At 34.2% G+C, this 7,413-nt stretch overlaps 1 pseudogene; it reads right to left on the bottom strand.

Moving 5' to 3' along the window:
* Positions 1 to 6,231: 6,231 nt before the first annotated feature.
* LOC145621769 (small nucleolar RNA R71) lies at positions 6,232 to 6,301 on the bottom strand (annotated as a pseudogene).
* Positions 6,302 to 7,413: the final 1,112 nt, after the last annotated feature.

Here is a 7,413-nt window from a genome sequence, read left to right as displayed (position 1 = left end):
TGAAACTTGACTCATAGATCTTGAATCCGAGACCGAACCATTTAGGAAGGACAAAGGCACCTTTTTCGGGGTGGTATTTTTCTATTTTTAGGATAGTTTTATTCATTTTCTTTATTTTTGGGTTTACATTTGCCCCCTTGCAACCATTTGAGCCTTATCCCTTCTTTTCAAGCCACATCTTTGGATCTTTGGCCTTTTGTTTCATTTTCTTTCTTTTCTTGGTTTTTGTGAAGCAATTGATCATTCTTGATGGAGTTTGTGGTGGAGAAGTTGAAATGTTAGGTTCTTATGAAAGCAAGATTGTGTTATGATTTCCTTGTGAATAATGGCAAATGAGTATGAGTAAAAGCCGTCCTATATTATAAAAGGCATGGACAAATAAGTGCAAAAATCGAAAAAGCCGTCCAAAGTTAAAAGAGGAGAGGACAAAGCACTATTAAAAAAAAAAAGAAAAAAAGTGAAAAATAAAAAAATTCAAAAAATATTTTGATGTGAGTTTTCTCCCTTTTTGAGCATTGAGGACAATGCTCCATTTAAGCTTGGGGGGAAGCGTTCTCACGCTTTTTGTGTATATGTTTGTGGTTTATAGCTTTAAATAAGCTTGGGGGTGTTAGTTTGTTTTTGTTTGGTGATTACTTGGTTTTGATGTAAAGAAATGCACACTCTTTGCTTCACTTTTAGGAAAACCACCAAATTTCAAATTTTTAGCCTACCTTCACCCTTATTGCCTTACGTTACAACCTTGGGGAAAGACCTTTTGACCTAGATGATTGAGTCATTCATCGGTGGAGAGGAATGTGAGTCTTAGGAATAGGGAGAGGGAATGCAAAAGTCAAGATGTCGAGTAGCCTAAAAATTCTCTTTTTCCGGTTCCTACGTGGAATCAATGGGATGCTCATTAGAGGTCGATTTGAAGCTATTAGGAAGAACGCGGTAAGATCGTTTGGGATGAAAGTGGATTGTGAAAGCTAGTTCCTATGCTTAGCATATTTATGTTTCAATCAACCTTGGGTATCTTGGAACGTGCACTCCCTTACTTGTTTAGAAAGATTTGCATCCACTTGTGCTTGTACATTTGCAAAAGTCCTTTCATGAACATTTGTTTGCTTTTCTTGTATTTTGTTTTCTTTTTCATGCTTTGCCTTGTTTGTATTATTATGAGAGTTATGGGTAAACTCTTAGGATACCCTTACAAGAGCATCACTCGTCCTCTAGGGCGATCTAGGGGTTTAAATGGCTTGTCATTAGTTGCTAAAATTGACCGTGATTCCTACGAAAGTGAGTTAGTGTATATTCTCATCTCGTCTCTTCTTTAGTTTGTTTTAATAAGCTCGTCATTTCCACTCCCTTAGTTTTGTTTTTCTCGAGGACGAGCAAAAGGTAAGCTTGGGGGTATTTGATGTGTGTCATAAATGGCACACATTTGACGAGCATTTAGGTCCTTTCTATTCTCTTTTCATAGCTTTCATGCTTAATAAGTGCTTAGTTTTATGCTTTGTTGCTTAGTTTTACCTTTCTTCTCTTATTTTGTAGCTTTTGTGCTTTTCGTTGGTTTTCTAGCCTTTTCTTCTTTATTTGCTCTATTTTCGTGGTTGTAGGTATTGGATGAGGTTCGGGTCTTGATTTTGGTGATCCACTATGGTGGAAGAAGCTTTTGGATCAAGTTCATGGAGTTTGGGAAGCTCAAGATGCAAAGAAGTGGAAGTTCCAAGTCTTGGCTCTTCTCTTGTGCTCCCTTCAAAGGAAGTGTGTGCCCTCAATATTAAGCCTTAGCTACTGCCTACCTTGTCCTCCATCACCATCATAAATCATGTGTGCACCCCTTGAGCTTGAAGAGTTGAAGATTCGAAGAAACCCAGTTGAGTGCGGCCGCACGCGCAGAAGGTGTGGGTGCACACGAAGGATGTGCGGGCGCACACCATGGTGGTGCGGGCTACATCCTCTGTTGTGCGGCCGCACCGACGTGGGTCTTTTTCGATCGGATTTGGACGATTTTCTTTCTCTTCTTATACCTATTTGAACCCAATTTTTTTAAGAAGTTTTCATAATAGAATTAGATCATATTCTTAGCTTAGTTGAGAGCTTCTCTCTCTAGATTTAGGGGTTAGATTTAGGAGTAGATTTTAGAGAGAGAAAGTGAAGAATTTCAATGGTGATTGAGAGATTGAAGATCCAATGGTGACAATTGTATTGGAGATCTACTCTATTATCAATGAGCATTTCTAAACTCTATCTCATTTATTGTTTTGTTTAGTATTCATGTTTAGATTGTTTGATTTTGATTAGAGTTATTGTTCTTCTTTGATTGTTGATTCTTTGATTGTAGATTGTTGATTACTTTAGTTGTTTGTTGAATTGATGATGTTGCTAGAGTAGTTGTTTGGTTAGGGATTTGGTGAAGCTTGTATTATGTAATGGATTGATGTAGATTGGGGATTTTGATTGAGTTGATGATGTGATTAAATTGGTTAATTGATTATGTGCATGTGTGTGTTTGATTAAGGCTTGATCACCCTAGTTATTCACACTAGATTGCATTTTAAGTTCACATTGATACGGACCATTGATTTGTGGCTTGCATTTACACGATTGAGGTGTCTTGTGATGTTTCCTAGCTAGAGTTTATCGTAGTTGATGCTAGTTAGACCTCTAGGAGAATAGCTTGATATGCTCTTTTGGTTGCATAATTGATCTTCCCTCACATTGCTTGACTTAGTCAACTTCCTAAACCAATTTGCATTGTTCATTGCTATTATAAGTGAATCCTAATCCCTAGCATTTTATTTTTTTGATTTCTTTGTCTTAGTAGTTGTTAGTGTCCTCTTTTACCCTTTGTCTTCGACCTAGCTTAGGCACATAATTGAAAGCATTTAGACATTACCGTTCCTTTGGGTTCGACCCTTGACTTACCTCTATACTTGTATTTAGGTTTGTTGAGTGTTTATAAATTTTGTTTGGCTTAGGAGGATTAGTTCAACGACCTAATTTTCCCACGTCAATTATTATTAAGCGTGATTTTAAGTACAAATTCCCTTTAAACATGCATAAAAGGCGTGATCAAGCAATAACAATAAAATATATCAAGCGACATAATAATAATAATGATAAAAATCATAATAATAATCATGTTAAATAATAAAGTTTAATATAATAGTAAGATCCTAGGCATGATACTAACAAGATTAATAACAAATCCTAGCATGTCTCTAAACAATAAAGATCAAAGCTTTAAACCTAACTAACATGCTATTAAAAAGAACAAGAGGCACCCTAAACATGATACTAGAAAGCAATAATAACATCCTAACATGACACTAGGAATTAATAAATAATAACATGCTTTCTACAAGAATAGAGCAATAAGATTACATACTTTGATGACTCGTACCTCTTTCTAATAACAAAATACACGCGTTAGTAAACTTCAATGAAAATAATAAAATTAAAGAATAATTAAATGAAAATCAAATTAAATTAAGTTTGAACTAGATTTGGGACCAAACCCTCAGAAAAGTATAAACCTTTCACATCTACGGAGAAGGCAACTTCGAACTTGGCTAGGTGTTTCAAGATCTTGTGTATGCGGAATTGTGTTTGTAAAAAGCTAGTTTAGAAAAACAAGAGGGAATAAAGAATAAGCTTAATTGATCAAGAGAGAATAGAGAGAATTGGGTGATTATTGATGATTGTTAATGATTGAAAAGGGGGAGATATGACATCTATTTATAGGAAAAAAGAGGGTCGAAGAATTAAGAAAATAATTCGAATTCGAATTGAAATAAAACTCGTAGACAGCAGTTTTTGCGTATTTTGTTTTTATCATATCTTTTAATCCAGAAGTCCAAATAAGTCATATAATATGTCGTATGAAAGCTCTTGAAGTCTACTTTTCAATGCAATTAGAATCTGATTAAAATCTTTTGTAGATAAAAAGATATGGCCGAAATAGTAGGACGGTGTCATTTTGAATAGAGTTTCGTATTTCTTTCTTATCTTTTTCGTTATAGCTCAGATTTAATATTATAATATATCATTGGAAAGATAATTTCAAGATCTATTTAACCATATAAAATTTGGATAAAAATATGAGGCAAGAAAATAATATCTGACTGTCTTTGAACATGTTTAAATCCGAATAGAATTAGGACTTTAAAAAAGGAAAGTTTTTATAAAAAGGAAAGTTTATATTTAAATCAAATTCCTTGATCTTTTCTTTTCAAAAAAAGATAATTAAGATCTTTTAGAATCTTATAAAAGATTCTAATCAATCCTAATTAGTTTAGAAATAGGATTAAACCTTTGGACCCTCCTCATGATCATTTGGTCGTAGGTAAAAGCCGGTTTGGGCCCAGTTTAGTATTTTATCCATAACTTCCTCATTATTCATCGGAATTGGGCTTATAATATATTGTTGGAAAGGTCTTATCAAGCCCTATCCAACTACACTATTATTGGACTCTTATCATGGACCAATATAAACTGTATTGGACATTTTTATAAAATAGAGTAAGTTTTCGAAAACAGAAAGAAGGATTTTTAATAAAAACTAACCGCAACACTTGACTTTTCACACTTTCACTTCATTCGACTATGGTTCGACACGAAAGGTATTCATCATTGGGTTTGGTTTTGGGGAGACACAAATGGGTGTCTACAGAAACTCTAGGTTTTTAGTGAGAGAATTTCATGGTGGATTGTTGATAATTAAAGATTTCTACATTTCCTTTGATTTTTGATCAAGTTTGTAAGAATTCCTTTGCTTTAATTCAATCTATAGTTTGATATTTAGTTTGATTTCATTTGTTTTGTTGATTGTTCTAGTTTGATTGAAGTTTATTTGATCTGTGATTGATTTTAAAATTGTTTGATATGATCATGATGGATTTATTGCTTAATTTTGTTTTGATCTTGATTTCAATGGCTAGTGAGTAGTTTACTTGCTAGGGTAATGGTGAAGCATGTATGAGTAATGGATTAATGCTAATTGGGAAAAATTAATGGAGTTGATGATGTGATTAAATTAGTTGATGATCATGTTCATGTGTGTGATTAATTAAAGAGTAGCTAACTTTGATTGTTGCACAGATTGCATTGTAAGTTCACATTGATACGGACCATTGATTTGTGGCTTGCATTTATCGATTGAGGTGCCTTGTAACGTTCCTAGTTAGAGTTTCTCGTAGTTGCCGCTAGTTAGACCTCTAGGAAAATAGCTTGATATGCTCTTTTGATTGCATGATTGGTTTCCCTCACATCGTTTGACTTAGTCATTTTGACCTCTCAATTAGTTGAATCCGTTACAATTACATGTGGATCCTAGCCCTAGTGTTTTATATACTTGATTTCAACTTGTTTGTTTAGTCATCCTGGTCCTAGCATACACACCCTACCTTTCTATTTCGGAATAGTTCGACCCTCAACTTACCATTGTACTTGTTTAAGGGTGTGTTGAGAGATTATAAATTTTGTTTGACCTAGGGTAGAGTTAGTTTTAACGACCTAGTTTAACCCCTTGTCCAAATGGCGCCGTTGCCGGGGAATGGTGTTGTGATTGTGTATTGTTGTTAAGTCTATTTCATTCTTATTCAAAAACACAAAAAGACTTTTCTTCTTTATTTTAGGCTACACTTGTAGCCGCGTTACTAACAATTTCCTTTGAGTTTTTGCATGCATAGTAGAACTCGTGATAGGTCCTTAGTTCCTTTGGATCCGAAAATTGAAAGAACTCTTTCACAAAGAAGGATAGCCAACCGATCTTTGAGCCTAAGTTCCTCAAGTGAAGAAGAGTTTGAGGAAGAAGAAGAGAAAGGCATGGGAGAGAATCCAAGAGTAGCTTTGAAGGAGTTGGGAATTTTCGGTGCTTATAAGTTTGAGAGCGGCATTGCTCCACCTACAACACTGGCGAACAATTTTGAAATAAGACCGGCCATGATTACTTTGACAGAACGGAGGCAATTTAGTGGAGCAAAGAATGAGAGCCCGTTGAATCACTTAAAGGAATTTGAGAAGTATTGTAATACAATTAAGGTGAACGGAATTTCTCAAGAGTTCATCCGGCTAAAGTTGTTTCCCTTTTCTCTTATTGGTCGTGCCTTAGAGTGGTTAGATAAGGAGGTTAAGCCCAATTCCTTAGGACATGGGATGAAGTCACAAAAGCTTTCTTGTCTCGCTTTTACCCACAAAAGAAGACTGCGGAGGCTAGGGCTTTGTTCCAAGGATTCAAACAAAGGCCTAATAAGAATCTCTATGAAGCATGGGAGAGGTATAAGGAGTACCAAAGAGAATTCCCACATCATTTCTACTGATTGGGATAAGAGTAGGTGTTGGTCTACTACCCTAATACAAGTATAGGGGTAAGTATAGGGTCGAACCCAAAAGGAAGCATGCAAACATCAAATTCACTAAGCAAGAGTCAAGGAAAGGATAATTTTAATTGGTTTTTGGGATAAAAAACACTAAGACTACAGACAAGCAAAGATAAAGAAGATTAAAATCAAGAGAGAACGACGCTAGGGGTACGGGGGTGTCAAACATGGTTAAAAAGAGGGGAACAACGATGGTTATCATGATAAACATGCCAAAGAACACAAGATTCTAGCTAAACAATTCATTCTCATGCAATAGTTTAGGCAAATCAATGAAAGAGGTCTATACTAATTAGGATCATTCTCATGCATCCTATTAGTTACAAGAAAATCAAGAGAATAAAGAAGCACAATCCATAAAACTCCACTTTAACAACTCATTCTCATGCAATCATTAAAATAGAGAAGATCTTAATCTAGTTCAAATCACTTTCATGCATTTAAACTAGAGAATATCAAATAAAGTGCCAAAATAATCTCAAGCTATCAAAAATCATATCTTTCATCAATTTATGGTATGAGTTCAATCCAACCATCTTCATTCATCCAAAATCAACACATATTTTCCACCCCCTTCCCCTAGCTAAGAAATTAGCCTAGAGAAGGGAGATTAAACATAATAGCAAAACCAAAAATAAACTCAAGAAACAGAAAAAAAAAACATGATTAATAACAATGAAAACAATAATAACTAGATAAACTAAAAGGATAAATGAAAATAAGCAACAATAAAGCAAATAAATAAATCTAAAAAAAGGGATTAGAAATTACTAAAGATGAACTTGATTAAAGATGAAAACTTGAATGCTTGATTGAAAAGAACTTGACTAAAAGTTGAATACAATGAAGAAAATTGAGCAATAATCTACCTTCTCTCTCTAAGAAGCTCTCCTAAACTAACTAAGAAAATTGCATAATAGATTATAGTTTAATTACCCCAAAATGGGTATTTATACAAAGCTAAAATAAAAGAAGATAAAAAGAAATAAAACTAAATAAAATAAATAAAAATAACAAAACTAAAAATTAAAAGAAAATAAAAAGGAAA

This window comes from Chenopodium album, chromosome 27 (assembly GCF_948465745.1).
Source record: "Chenopodium album chromosome 27, dcCheAlbu1.1, whole genome shotgun sequence".
NCBI lineage: Eukaryota > Viridiplantae > Streptophyta > Magnoliopsida > Caryophyllales > Amaranthaceae > Chenopodium > Chenopodium album.
This window is presented reverse-complemented; position numbering and strand designations above follow the sequence as displayed.